The sequence below is a fragment of the Callithrix jacchus genome, chromosome 10 (assembly GCF_049354715.1).
Source record: "Callithrix jacchus isolate 240 chromosome 10, calJac240_pri, whole genome shotgun sequence".
Classification (NCBI taxonomy): Eukaryota; Metazoa; Chordata; class Mammalia; order Primates; family Cebidae; genus Callithrix; species Callithrix jacchus.
The window spans coordinates 79,456,295-79,472,057 of NC_133511.1; the positions used below are offsets into that span (position 1 = coordinate 79,456,295).

Sequence of the window (15,763 nt, forward strand, 5' to 3'; positions counted from 1 at the left end):
GTCTTCCACGGCAAATTCCATTCATCTACCACTTGCCCTCTGTTTCCACCAAACTCCAAGCCATTAATTTTAGTACCAATGAAAAGCACTTCAAATCTCTTTCACATTAACTTCCCACTGTATACACATACACACACACATACACGCACACATATATATATAATACTCATTTTTACACTATTAAGAGTAGAAGTAATATATTCATTGAGAATATGTTCTCATTTCCTTTGCAAATTCCATCTATGGAGATTTGTTTTACAAACATTTGATGACTCTATTTAGCACCATGGTGCAAACTGAAACAAGATGAGCCCTATCTAATACGATATTATACTTTATGTTTTAGTTAGCTAATGCTGCATAATAAGTTACCCCAAAACTTGATGACTTAAAACAGTAATAATTATTTATTAATTTTTATGGTTTCTGTAGTCAGAAAGTCAGCAGTGGCTTGAATGGTCAGTTTTGTCTTAGGTCTCTTACGTAGTTGCAGTCAAAATGTTGGCTGGACAATAGTCATATGAAGTCTTGACTAAGGCTAAAGGATCTACTTCCAAAGTGATTCACTCACAAACCTGGCAAGTGGATGCCAGCCATTGATGAATGGTCTCGGTTCCTCTCTACATGGGTATCTCCTCCACGAGGCATGGGCTTCTTCATAATATGATGAAGTGATTGGTGTCCAAAGACAAGCAACCTGAAAAAGAAATGCCAAGTAAAAACTATGTTCTTTCTTTTTGAAAAACAGCTTTACTGATGTATAATTTATAATTCATCAATTTAAAGTGTACAATGAAATGTTTCTTAGTATATTCATGGAGTTGTGCAACCACTACCACAATCTAATTTTAGAATACTTTAATTGTCCCCTAAAAGGAACTCTATATCTATTAGTTGTCACACCCCATACTTTCCTCACCCTTTTCCCCAGCTCTAGGCAATCACTAATCTACTTTCCATCTCTATGGATTTGCCTACTTTGGCTATTATAAGAAAATGGAATTATACAATATGTAGTCTTTTGTGACTTGCTTCTTTCACTTAGCATAATATTCTTAATGTTTATGTTATAAGAGGTATCAAAACTTAATTTCTTTTTATTGCCAAATAATATTCCATTGTATGGCTATACCACTTTTTATTTATCCATTCATCAGTTGATGAGCATTTGAATTGTTTCTACTTTTTGGCTATTATGAATATGCTGGTATGAACATTCATGTACAAGTTCTTGAGTGGAAATATGTTTTCAAATTTCTTTGGTATGTACCTACAGGAGTGGAATTGCTGGATCATCAGGTGACTGTATGTTTAGCATTTTGAGGAGCTGTCAAACTGTTTTCCAAGTCAGCTGCAACATTTACATTCCTACCAACAATGTTTGAGGCTCCAGTTTTTTTTGCCTCTTCACCAACACTTATTATTGTCTCTCCTTCAGATTACCACCCTTCTAGTGAATGTGAAATACTGTCTCATGGTTTTAATCTGCATTTCTCTGATGACTAATGACCTTGGGCCTGTTTTCATATGCTTATTGGTCACTTACATATCTTCTTTAGATAAATTCCTATTTGAATCCTTTGCCTATGTTAAAAAATTGGATTGTATTTTTATTTCTTTATTTATTTATTGAGATGGTGTCTTGCTCTGTCACCCAGACTGGAGTGCAGTGATGCAATCTTGGCTCACTGCAACCTCTGACTCCTGGGTTCAAGTGGTTCCTGCCTCAGCCTCCTGAGTAGCTGGGATTACAGCCATGCACCACCACACCCAGCTAATTTTTATATTTGTAGTAGAGACAGCATTTCACCATGTTGGCCAGGCTGCTCTCAACTTGTCAGGTGATCCACCTGCTTTGGCCTCCCAAAGTGCTGAGATTACAGGTGTGAGCCACAGTACCCAGAATTATTTTTGAATTGAAAGAATTCTTAACGTATTCTGTATACAGGCCCCTTATCAGAGGCATAATTTGCAAAAATTGTCTTCCATTATGTGGGTTGTTACCTTACTTTCTTGGTGGTTTTGTTTGCAGCACAAATTTTAAATTTAAATGTAATCCAATTTACTCACTTAAAAAAACTGCTTGTGGTTTTGATGTCTTATCTAATAAATCATTGCCTGACCTATAAAGATTTACTATATATTTTCTTCCAAGAGTTTTATAGTTTTATCTCTTACATTTGGGTCTTTAACCCATGTTGAGTTAATTTTTGTGTATGGTGTGAGACAGTGGGAGCTGCATCCTTTTTATGTCCTAGCTTTGAGAACCATGTTGTATTATTTCCACTCTGATCCATTGGTTGTGGTAATTACAAGTCCCTGACCAAATTTAAGTGTAGAAAACATAGAGCCCACCTCTTGTGGGGAGAATATATGTCAAGAGTAAGTGAGATGGATATAATCTGTAGCACTATGAATACATTTATGTTTCTTAATATTTAGAGATATTTTAAGTGAAATGTCCACAGACATTTGAGTTCTGACTGTTCTCCTCACAATTTGACATTTACTCAAGAAATACCAAGTTAGGATCATAATGCCTATCTTTTAGAGTTGCAGTTATGATCAAATTAAGACAATATATATGAAAATCCCCAGTACAGTATGAGTTACAGAGATAGCAATGGGCAAGGTATTTTGATATGGCTTGGCTGTGTCCCCACCCAAATCTCATCTTGAATTGTAGTTCCCATAATCCCCACATGTCATGGGAGGGACCCAGTGGGAAAAAATTGAATCATGGAGGCAGTTACCCTTATGCTGTTCTCATGGAAGTGTGTGAGTTCTCATGAGATTTGATGGTTTTATAAGGGGATTTCCTCCCTTTGCTCAGCAATTCTCCTTCCTGCTGCCATGTGAAGAAGAATATGTTTGCTTCCCCTTCCATCATGATTCATGATTGTAATTTTTCCAAGGCCTCCCAGCCCTGTGGAACTAAGAGTCAATTAAACGAATTTCCTTTATAAATTACCCAGTTTGGGGTATGTCTTTATAGCAATATGAGAAAAGACTAAAACGTATATGAACCAGCAATTCACAGAAGATGAAAATTAAATGGCTCGTAAGCATATGGAAAGATACTCATCCTCACTCATAGTAATATAAATTTAAGCTAAAATTACACTGAGATACTGCTTCTCACCTACTGGCAAAAATTTAAGAGGTTGACAACATAGTCTATTCGCAAGACTCCGAAAGGACAGGGTCTTCTATATGTGACTGGTGGGAATTGCAGGCGTACTTACTATGAAAGGGAATAATGCAAAATTATATCTGCATTTACCTTTTGACCTGCCCATCCCACTTCTTTTTCTTTTTTTTTTTTAAGGTGAGATAATTCTCATTACAGCATATGCCCACTTCCTTTTGACCTACCCATCCCACTTCTAAGAATGTATCTGATATAGTTTGCCTGTATTCCCACCCATATCTCATCTTGAATTATAGCTCCCACAATTCCCATGTCTTGTGGAATAGACCCAGTGGTAGGTAATTGAATCGTGGGGGTGGATCTTTCCCATGCTGTTCTCATGGTAGTTAATAAGTCTCACAAGATTTGATGGTTTTTTATAAAGGAGAGTTTCCCTGCCCAAGTTTCTCTTCTCTTGTCTGCCACCACGAAGAGAGGGAGAGCCTCTCTAAGGTCCTGCCTTTTAAAACAAGATTGAAAATTGAGATGGAGTTAGATATGTCGAGCAAGGGGAGGCATGTTTGTCGAGGCCTTCCCCCTCCAGTGTGCATAAAACTGAAGGAAAATATTTAAAGATGAGAGAAGAGAGGAGAAGCTGGGTTAACTCATGTAGGACACTATAAAGGGTCTAGATTCTATGTTGAGTGCAATAGCAGAGCCAGACAGGATTTTAAATAGGGCAGAGATGAGGCTTGGCAGATATGATTAAATTTACAATTTCAAAAAATTACTCTGTCTACTATGTGGAGCATGGATAGGAAGGATGCAATGGATAGAGGCCAAGAGGCCAGTTAGGGGGCTCTCTCAGGTGAGAGATGAGGGTCAGTTCATGTGAGAGATGCAGATGACTTAGCCTAGGATGATGGTTTGGAGATTTGATCTGTAGGTGGAACTAGATGTGAAGGGTAAGAAAAAGATAAAAATCAAGAGCTGTTTGCTGCTCCTGTCTTCAGGGCACTGCTGTAAAGGCTTCTCTCTGTGAACTTATGTCCTCTTGGCCTTAGATTCAGTGACATTCAGAATATGATGAAGTGCATATCTTAAAATCTGCAATTCCCCTAGAAGCTAACCAGAAAATGCATTTGGTTTCCTTAACCATTATACATCATAACATTTATCCCTACTAGGCAATAGTTTTAAGTCTTGCCTACTGGCACAAAGGTCTATTCATTTTCATAGTTTGAAACACTTGGCCTTCAATGAGAACAAGTTTGATGACCAGTGTATTATATGTTGAATTAAATAAGAGAAATTAAATATTCTCAAAGTTGGCGAATCAACACTTTGATAATGGTTTTAGAACTTGGGAATAGTCCCTCAAAACCTTAGAAATAGAAATTCCATTTGACCCAGCAATCCCATTACTGGGTATATATCCAAAGGACTATAAATCGTTCTACTATAAGGACACATGCACACGAATGTTCATTGCAGCCCTGTTTACAATAGCAAAGACCTGGAACCAACCCAAATGCCCATCGATGATAGACTGAACTGGGTAAATGTGGCACATATACACCATGGAATATTATATAGCAATCAAAAATGATGAGTTCGTGTACTTTGTAGGGACATGGATGAATCTGGAGAACATCATTCTCAGCAAACTGACAAGAACAGAAAATGAAATACCACATATTCTCACTCATAGGCGGGTGAGGAAAAATGAGAACACATGGACACAGGGAAGGGAGTACTACACACTGGGGTCTACTGGGGGGAATGGGGAGGGACAGCAGCGGGGGGATCTGGGGAGGGATAGCCTGGGGAGAAATGCCAAATGTGGGTGAAGGGGAGGAAGGCAGCAAAACACACTGCCATGTGTGTACCTATGCAACTATCTTGCATGTTCTGCACATGTACCCCAAAACCTAAAATGCAATAAAAAATACAAAAAAAAAAAAGAACTTGGGAATAGCCAAAAAGTCATTAAGAGCCAGATATAATAAAAATTCTACTTAAAGGCATGATGTGGCCATAAAGTAGTTAGTGATTTTCTTTCATGGCTCATAAACTGACTGAAAAGGCAATTCCTAGAGAGGGTTATTTCCTCCTTAGACACTTGAATCCACACATCAAGCTGAATGTGCTCATTTATTGAGCATTTACAATACTTAACGGTACTACCTGAGCACTGAAGATATAAAGCTGGCAAGATACAGCCCTTGAGAAGAGTAAGATGACTCCTCCTATATGATTCATTCATAGCAATCTATACTTTCTCTATTAAAGCATATATCTGACTTTGTCATAGTTTCTTGTTGGTCTGTCTTGCATTAAACAAACTGGTGTGTTCCGTGAAAGAAGAGATGTGTATTTTTTGTTCCTCATTGTATCCCTTGCCTCTAGAAGTGCCTGATATGTTGTAGATAGAGTGGACATTTGCCTTTATCTACCCATCCTTCTTCCCGCTTCTTTGCTAAAACAACCTTCCTCTCAGTGAAGCACCCACTCTATATGATTTGATTGGCTCTGACTCAACTGTCTTGCAAAACAGTTGCTCACATCAGAGTTCTCCCTGGAACAGTACAGTCAGAGCTTTAAGGGATAGCTGTTTCCTTTGGGTTACACAAGATTCATTTGAATGGAATACTGGCAGCCATTATGCCTGCCACATGGATGCTATTGGTGTCCCACTCAGATCTCCTTACCAAGAAGATAAGCACAACACTCTCCCATACCATAGGACTCAGCTCTTGACTGATGGAAAGCAGGTGCAAAAGAAAGGCAGACCCCTTTGCCTCGAGGTGGGATAAACTCTGCATATAGTTTATGCTCCAGATCTCCCCATGGGAAAAGGTTGAAGCTAGTCTCCAGATGAGATTGCATCATTGCTTAGCTTTCTTTCCTTGTACTATCTATCCTATTTCCCTCATGCATCTTTTCCTGAAAGTGTTCCTTTAATAAATCATTGTCATAAGAATCCCTCTCTCAGGCTCTATTTCTAGGGAACTTAGCCTAATCAGCCTGAGATTGCATCATGTTTTTTCTTACAATTTTTAGTTAGGTGAGTGAGTTTGTTTATGCTACTGGAATTTTAGTTTCTGTTATTTGCATCTTAGAGTCATGACATGCAGCAGAATTCTATAAATATTTGTTGAATAAGTATATTAATTTATAAATAAAGTAGAATTGGAAAATGGGTGAGATTGAAAACATGGTGAGCTGGTTTGTTTAAGCTGTTTGGATTGGGTTTCTGTCTTTTGCATCTTAAAGAGTTCTGACATTCTCATACTTACCTGGCAGGGGAGATACCATGATCACAACGATGGTTTTTCAGGGCGAGGCTTGTACATTGCACTCTGGATGTGCTGACCCCTGCAATTTCCCCAAATGTGGGAAACTCCACTGCATAATTTGTGGTTGTGGGGAACTGTGTTCATGATTTCCCCTGATTTAAAAAAAAAGAAAGAAAAATTTTAAAAAGAGTTCTGGCATTCAGCAGGCATTCTATAAATGTTTGCTGAATAAGTGTATTGGAATTATAGAGTGAAATGAAAATATAGATGAGGATGTAATGAATTTCATCTAGTGTTTTAAGAAGAAATGATAATTTACATTTGTTTGAGCCTACATTTATTCATAAGTATAAATAGCAGATCAGCAGGAGGATGAGTAGTGGGGACACTCTAGGCCAAAGGAATCTTTGTAAGAACAAAGGTTTGGCAATGTTAAAGTACACGGTATTTGAGAAAAAATTGAGTTGTTCTACATGGGTAGAGTGAAGAGGTTTTAAAAAAAAGCTATTTTGTTGAATCAGCAAGTCTATGTGATTGTATAGGACAAAACATAAACCTTCACTGGCACATATTAACAGGTTGTGAACTAATGCTGACAGGTGGGCTCTTAAAGAAGGTACAAGATGTACCGATAACACTGATATATTTGAGATGCAATGGCAAGGAGATTGCAGTCATTGTAATCAAGCTGTGGCGGTTAGTCATGGTCACAAGCAATCGGGGTAAAGATCTGCTGAGGCTTATTGATTCTGAGGGGTGTTGCTAAAGCAACACCCACATGGGAGCTCAGTGTACACACATCAGTCTCCTTTTTATTTATTTGTTTTGAGTTGGAGTCTTGCTCTGTCCTCTAGGCTGGAGTGCAGTGGTATGATCTTGGCTCACTGCAATCTCTGCCTCCCAGGTTCAAGTGATTCTCGTGCCTCAGCCTCCCAAGTAGCTGAGATTACACATGCATGCCATCACACCTGGCTAATTTTTGTATTTTTAGGGGAGACAGGGTTTCACTGTGTTGGCCAGGCTGGTCTCAAACTCCTGACCTTAAGTGATCTACCCATCTCAGACTCCGAAAGTGCTAGGATTACAGGCATCAGCTACCATGCCCAGCCTCCCATCAGTCTCCTTTATGTCAGTTTGTCCTGATCTGCTTCACCTGGGTAATGCAAGAGCTTGCCTGACTGGGGTAAACTAAATTTATTCTGGTTATGTTAAGCCATCACCAAAGTCATTGGTTATTTGTAAAAAAGCAGTATTATCCATATTGATTTCTCATAATAATGCTAACTCCCACAATGTATAATATTAACCTATATTTATATAGCCAGATTCTTTCATGTGAATTATTCCATTTAGTTTTCACAACCACTCAACAAAGATCAAAGTTTAAACTTTGCCAAAGTAACCAGCCTTTGAACCATGTCTTCTCTCTTCAAGTTCACGCCTCTTTCTACTACCTGGGAGTAGCCTCATGGTGGTCCCTAGGGCCACTCAGAAAATATTTGCTAAGATGAGCTGAAACAGCAACATTACTTGTTGGTTCTTGTTTCTCTGTGCTCCTCAAAATAATGGCCTTCTTTATCAGACACTTGCCCCACACCTGAAGAGCCAGTTTTCCTTGATAGTAAGCCCTCTTTCTCAGCTGCTTCTATTGCTGGAAGACCCTGACCTTTAACCTAAATGCCTATTGATTTTGCCATTTGGGCATTTTCTGGGAATTTCAAACTTAACATGTCTAAATAGAATTCTTGAAGACTTTTAAAATTTTTATTTTTGCCTATATATTCTCATCTCTACTCTCCATCATTTCAGCAAATGGTGCTACTGTGGAGTGAGTTATTAAAGCCAGAAACTTGAATGTAAACCAGTTAATTCACTTCCAAAGTATATAGAGAGTCTATTCACATATATTGATTTATTTTTCTTTCTTTTTTCTTTTTAAATTTGAGATAGTGTTTCACTATGTTGCCAAAGCTGGTCTCAAACTCCTGTGTTCAAGTGATCTTCCTACTTCAGCCTTCAGGTAACTGAGACAACAGGCATGCGCCGCCATGTCTGGCTCTCTCCACTTATTTCCGCTAGTGCCAATGTAGTCAAGGCACCCTCCTTTAATTTTGGCAGCTGAAGTAACCTCCTAATTAGACTTCCTGATTCTACTTTTATTTGCCCTATGTGCTAAATCCATTCTACACACACTGGCCAGAGTGAGCTTTTAAAATTGTAAATGAGATTACAACAGTCTTTGGTTTAAAATCATTTAATGGTTTTCCACTGGAATTTGGGTAAATCAGCTCTTGAATAACGCTTGTGACACACTGCCTGGTTACCTGTCCTCAGTATACTCTGGTCACATTAGCTTTCTATTGATTCCTAGGGTACACTTAGCTCTTTCCTGTCTCAGGGACTTTGTTGTTGTGCATTCTTGGCTTGCAATACTCTCTCTTGATAGGGCAAATTCTCCCTTATTCTTCATAACTTGACAAAATTTTAACTCTTTGAAGAGGCTTTCTGTGAAACCCCTGTCTCAAGTAGTTGTTTCTGGTTTTCTGAATTATGGCACATTTTTCTTTTTCTTTATAGCAATCTGCAATTATGTTTTATAATTATTGTATTATTTAGGAAATTCCTTATGCCATGGTTCTAATGAAAGAAAGTGAACTTCATGAAGGCAGTGGTATCATCTGGTCTGGAGTATATCATTAATTGTTGGCATGTAGGAGGCCTTTAAGAAATATTCTTTAAATGAATATTTAATTGAATGATCTACCATCGAATGGAGAATGCTGTAAGATCCAGTATTTATCTTCTCCCTCATACCATTCAGGTGGCCACTCACCTAGCCCAGGTCAGAGAGAAAGTGTAGCAGAAGCTGGAGAACTGCAGAAAAGGAACCACCTATTAGTCTTGTTGTTGTGGAAACACTACAGGACTTGGAGTTAAAAGAATTGCATTCTAATTCATCCAGGCTGTTTGGAAGAGCCTCTCACCTTTCTGAGCCTCAATTCCCTCTTGTGTGTTATCACAGATATCATGAGGGCCAGATGCGGTGGCTCACACCTGTAATCTCAACAGTCTAGGAGGCCAAGGTAGGTGGATTGTTTGAGTCTAGGAGGCCAAGGCAGGTGGAATTCGAGACCAGCCTGGGCAACATAGGGAGACCCCTACTTTCTACAACAAATAAAAAACTAGCTGGGTGTGGTGGCATGTACCTGTAGTCCCAGCTACTTGGGAGGCTGAAGTGGCAGGATCACCTGAGTCTAGGAGGTAGAGACTGCAATGAGCCGAGATCAGGCCACTGCAATAAAGCCTGGGTGACAGAGTGAGATCTGTCTCAAAAATACTCACAAAAAATAACAAAACCAGTTATCATGTTGCATCTTAGCATTCCTAGCTTCTGTATCTGCAATGCCTGCCACACAAGAGATGCTAAAAATATGAACTAATAATATTCTAATACTAACTTACAGGGTTTTTGTGATGATTAAATGAGATACACACACAGGTCAGTTTCAGATACATGATAAATTCTTCTTAAATGCTTACTTCATAGAAGTTAGAGTCAAATAAACTTAAAGAACATTGCCCATTCAAAGCAACTCTGAAAAGTACAAAGTTAGAGGACTCATACTTCATGATATCAAAACTTATGGCCAACTAATAATCAAGACAATTGTGGTATTAGCATAAGGCTACACATATGGATCAATGGTATAAAGAGTCTAGCACTAAATCATTACATTTATGATCAGTTGATTTTGACAAGGGTTCCAAGACAGTTTAATGGAAAATGAGCAGTATTTTTAGTAAATAATGTTGAGACAGTTGATATCCACATACAAAAAAATGAAGTTGGATTCCTACCTCACAGCACATACAAATCTGTTTTTATTTTTTCTCCTTATAGATACATGCTAGAAATAAACAAAATTTAACTCAAAATGGATCAAAGACCTAAATGTAAGAGCTAAAATTACAAAGCTTTTAGAAGAAAACATAAATCTTTGTAATCCTGTCTTAGGCAATGGTTTCTTAAATATGTCACCAAAAGCACAAACAATCAAATAATAAAGAGATAAATTGGACTTTATCAAAATTAAAAATATTTGTGCCAAAAGATACAATCCAAAAAGTAAAAAGGCAAACCACAGAGTGAAAGAAAATATTTGCAAATTATATATTTGATAAGGGAGTTTTACTTAGAATATGTAAATAATTTACAACTTAATTTTTAAAAAGAGCAAAGAATTTGAATGGACATTTCTCCAAGGGAGATATACAAATGGCCAATAAGCACATGAAAGATGCTCAGCATTATTCGAGAAATGCAAGTCAAAACCACAGGATATAGTATCACTTCATACTTACTAGGATAGCTGCCTTTTTTTTTTTTTTTAAAGAAACAATATAAACAAGTGTTAGCAAGGATGTGGAGAAATTGAACTCTCAAACCTTGCTGGTGGGAATGTGAAATAGGCAGCCACTTTTGAAATCCATTTGGTAGTTCTGCAAAATGTTAAAAATAGAGTTGCCCTATGCTCCAACAATTTAATTCTGACCAGCTAGTTTCATTTTTAAGAGAATTTAAAATATGTCCATATAAAAACTTGTACACAAATGTTCATAGCAGCATTATTCATTATAACAAAAAAGTGGAAATGGCCCAAATGTCTATCAACTGATGCATGGGCAAATAAAATGTATATCCACACAATGGAATATTACTCAGCAATAAAGAAGAAGTACCGATACATGCTGCAACATGGATGAACCTTGAAAGCATTATGCTAGGTGAAAGATGCTAGACACAAAATACCAAATATTGGATGATTCCTTTCACATGAAATATCCAGAGTAGGTAAATCCCCTGAGACAGAAAGTAAATTATGGCTGCCCATTGCTGGCAGAAGAGGGGGATAGAGAATGACTGCTAATGGGCACCGAGTTTCTTTCTGGAATGATGACAATATTCTGAAATAACATGATAATGATAGTTGCACAACTCTGTGAATAAACTTTGATTTGTACATTTTAAAAGGGTGAATTTTAAGGCTTATAGCTCAATCAAGTCATTATTAAAGAAAACAAAGAATATTTTCCTAAAGATCTCATTTTAAATGTGAAGAGATTGAGATCTGAAAAATTTGAGTGTTCACACATATACCAGTGGTTTTGTTGTTAAAAACCTTTCTTTCTTGTTAAGAAACTAAAAAGAAAAGCCACAGTCTGAGAGAAATATTTGAAAAAAACATATTTGATAAAGGACATTTATCCAGAATGTACAGAGTAATCAGTAATAAGAAGACAAATAGCTCAATTTTTAAAAATTGGTAGAAGATTTGAAGGCATCTTCTTTGACTAAAAAAGATATACAGAGGGAAAATAAGTATCGGAAAGATGCTCAAGATCATTAGTAATTAGGGAAATGAAAATTAAAGCCACTATTATGCATCTCTATATACTCACAAGAATGCCTAAAATTGAAGGACTGGCAATGTTGATAAGAATGTCAAATAATTAAAACACCCATATATTGCCAATGGGTATGAAAAATGGTATAGCCAAAATTAGAAAATAGTTTGCAGTTTCTTATAAAACTAAACATGCATTTAATGTCTAGTCCAGCAGTCCCACTTCTCCGTATCTACTCAAGAGTGGTGAAAACAGGCTGGGTGCAGTGGCTCATGTTTGTAATCCCAGCACTTCAGGAGGCCAAGGTAAAAGGACTGCTTGAGACCAGGAATTAAAGACCAGCCTGGGTAACACGGTGAAACCCACCTCTACAAAAAACACAAAAACTAGCGGGGCATGGTGTCATGTGCCTGTAATACCAGATACTAAGGAGGCTGAAGTAGGAGAATTGCTTGAGCCAAGGAGGTGGATGCTGCAGTGAGTTATGATCTCACAACTGCACTCTAGCCTAGGCAACAGAGCAAGGCCCTGTCTGGAAAAAAAGAAAGAGAGAGAAATGTAAACACATGTTAGCTTAAAGGCTTGTATATGAGTCTTCATAGCGGATTTAGTAATAATGCTTTTTTATTGTACTTTAGATTCTGGGGTACATGTGCAGATCATGCAAGATTGTTGCATAGGTACATTCATGGCAAGGTAGTTTGCTGCTACCATCCCCCCATCACCTATACCTGACATTTATCCCCACCTTATCCCTTCCTACACTCCCTCCCACTATCCCTCCCCTAGCTCCTCCCACCAATGGACTCCAGTGTGTGATGTTCCCCTCTCTGTGTCCATGTGTTCTCATTGTTCAACAACTGCCTATGAGTGAGAACATGTGGTATTTGATTTTCTGTTCTTGTGTCAGTTTGCTGAGAGGTTCATCCATGTCCCTACAAAGGACACAAACTCATCATTTTTTATGGCTGCATAGTATTCCATGGTGTGTATGTGCCACATTTTCTTTGTTCAGTCTATCATTGATAGGCATTTGGGTTAGTTCCAGGTCTTTGCTATCGTAAACAGTGCCGCAATGAACATGTATGTGCATGTGTCTTTATAATAGAATGATTTATAGTCCTTTGGGTATATATCCAGTAAATGGGATTCCTGGGTCAAATGGAATTTCCATTTCTAGATCCTTGAGGGATCGCCACACTGTCTTCCACAATGGTTGAACTAATTTACACTCCCATCAACAGTGTAAAAGTGTTCCTATTTCTCCACATCCTCTCCAGCATCTATTGTCTCCAAGTTTTTTAATGATCACCATTCTAACTGGCATGAGATGGTATCTCAATGTAGTTTTGATTTGCATTTCTCTAATGACCAGTGATGATGAGCATTTCTTCATATATTTGTTGGCTTCATATGTGTCTTCTTTTGAAAAGTTATCTTGTCCTTCACCCACTTTTTGCTGGGTTTGTTTGTTTGTTTTTCCTGTGAATCTGTTTTAGTTCTTTGTAGACTCTGGATGTTAGCCCTTTGTCAGATGGGTAGATTGCAAAATATTTTCCCATTCTGTTGGTTGCCAGTTCACTCTAATGATTGTTTCTTTTGCTGTACAGAAGCTCTGAAGTTTAATTAGATCTCATTTGTCTATTTTGGCTTTTGTTGCCATTGCTTTTGGTGTTTTAGTCATGAAGTCCTTGTCTATGCCTATGTTTTCTTCTAGGGTTTTTATTGTGTTAGTTCTTATGTTTAAGTCCTTAATCCCTCTGGAGTTTATTTTAGTGTAAGGTGTCAGGAAGGAGTCCAGTTTCTGCTTTCTGCACATTGCTAGCCAATTTTCCCAACACGATTTATTAAACAGGGGATCCTTTCCCCATTGCTTGTTTATGACAGGTTTGTCAAAGACCAGATGGTTGTAGGTCTGCGGTGTTGCTCTGGAAGCCTCAGTTCTGTTCCACTGGTCTATATTTCTGTTTTGATACTAGTGCCATACTGTTTTGATTACTGTTGCCTTGTAGTATAGCATGAAGTCTGGCAGTCTAATGCTGCCAGCTATGTTCTTTTTGCTTAGGATTGTCTTGGCTATGCCAGCTCTGTTTTGGTTCCATATGAAGTTTAAAGTGTTTTGTTCCAGTTCTATGAAGAAGGTCATTGGTAGTTTGATGGGGATAGCATTAAATCTATAAATTACTTTGAGCAGTATAGCCATTTTCATGATATTGATTATTCCTAACCATGAGCATGGAATGTTTTTCTGTCTGTTCGTGTCTTCTCTTATTTCCTTGAGCAGTGGTTTGTAGTTCTCCTTGTAGAGGTCCTTTACTCCTTTGTTAGTTGTATTCCTAGGTATTTTATTATTCTTTTAGCAATTGTGAATGGGAGTTTGCTCTTGATTTAGCTCTCTGTCTACTATTGGTGTATAGGAATGCTTGTTGTTTCTGGACATTGATTTTGTATCCTGAGATTTTGCTGAACTTGTTTATCAGTTTTAGGAGAGTTTGGACTGAGATGATGGGGTCTTCTAAATATACAACCATGTCATCTGCAAATACAGGCAATTTGACTTCCTCTTTTCCTAATTCAATACCCTTTATTTCTTTTTCTTGCCTGATTGCTCTGGCTATAACTTCCAATACTATATCAAATAAGAGTGGTGAGAGAGGGCATCCTTGTCTAGTGCCCAATATCAAAGGGAATGCTTCCAGTTTTGTCCATTCAGTATAATATTGGCTGTGGGTTTGTCATAGATAGCTGTGTTATTTTGTGATACATTCCATTGATACCTAGTTTATTGAGAGTTTTTAGTAGAAAGGGCTGTTGAATTTTGTCAACGGCTTTCTCTGCATCTATTGAGATAATCATGTGGTTTTTGCCTTTGGTTCTGTTTATGTGGTGGATTATGTTTATAGACTTGCATATGTTGAACCAGCCTTGCATCCCCGGATGAAGCCTACTTGATCATGATGGATAAGCTTTTTGATGTGCTGTTGCAATTGTTTTGCCAGTATTTTATTGAAGATTTTTGCATCTATGTTCATCATGTATATTGGCCTAAAGTTTTCTTTTATAGTTGTAGCTCTGCCGGGTTTTGGTATCAGAATGATGTTGGTCTCATAAAATGAGTTGGGGAGGATTCCCTCTTTTTGTATTGTTTGGAATAGTTTCAGAAGGATTGGTACCAGCTCCTCTTTGTATGTCTGGTAGAATTCAGCTGTGAACCTGTCTGGACCTGGGCTTTTTTTGATTGGTTGGATTTACTTTTCTGTGCTTAGTGTTTCTTTTAGGAGCTCTTGTAGGGCAGGTCTGGCACTGATGAAATCTCTCAGTAATTGCCCAAAAAGGTTTTTATTTCTCCTTCGCTTACGAAGCTTAGTTTGGCTGGATATGAGATTCTGGGTTTAAAGTTTTTTCTTTAAGGATGTTGAATATTGGCCCCCAATCTCTTCTGGCTTGTAGGATTCCTGCCAAGAGATCTGCTGTGAGTCTGATGGGCTTCCCTTTGTGGGTGACCTGACCTTTCTCTCTGGCTGCCCTTAGCATTTTTTTTCTTCATTTCAATCCTGGTGATTATGACAATTATGTGCTTAGGGTTGCTCTTCTTGAAGAGTATCTCTTTGGTGCTCTTTGTATTTCCTGTATTTGAATGTAGGCCTGCTTTGCTAGGTTGGGGAAGTTCTCCTGGATAATATTTTGAACAGAAATAACTTCATCATCAACTGCACATCCCCTCAGAGACCAAATCTGAAAATAAGCAACTACAAAGATGACAGGTGGATAAATCCACAAAGATGGGAAGTGCAAAAGGGAGGAAAACACCCAAAACCAGAACACCTCTCCTCCTACAAGGGATCACAACTCCTCAGCAGTAAGGGAACAAAGCTGAATGGAGGATGAATGTGACGAAATGACAGAATCAGACTTCAGAAGGTGGGTA

At 38.0% G+C, this 15,763-nt stretch overlaps 1 long non-coding RNA gene and 1 other non-coding gene across 2 annotated transcripts; one reads left to right on the top strand and one right to left on the bottom strand.

Annotated features, from left to right (window-relative positions):
- Positions 1 to 388: 388 nt before the first annotated feature.
- On the bottom strand, positions 389 to 6,576 carry LOC118145829 (uncharacterized). The gene is made up of 2 exons (XR_004731320.2): positions 6,430 to 6,576; positions 389 to 697 (listed from the first exon to the last, which is right to left on the bottom strand). It is a non-coding gene; the product is annotated as an uncharacterized LOC118145829 (long non-coding RNA).
- LOC118146065 (U1 spliceosomal RNA) lies at positions 6,422 to 6,582 on the top strand. Its single transcript, XR_004731524.1, has one exon. It is a non-coding gene; the product is annotated as a U1 spliceosomal RNA (small nuclear RNA).
- The last annotated feature ends 9,181 nt before the right edge of the window (positions 6,583 to 15,763 follow it).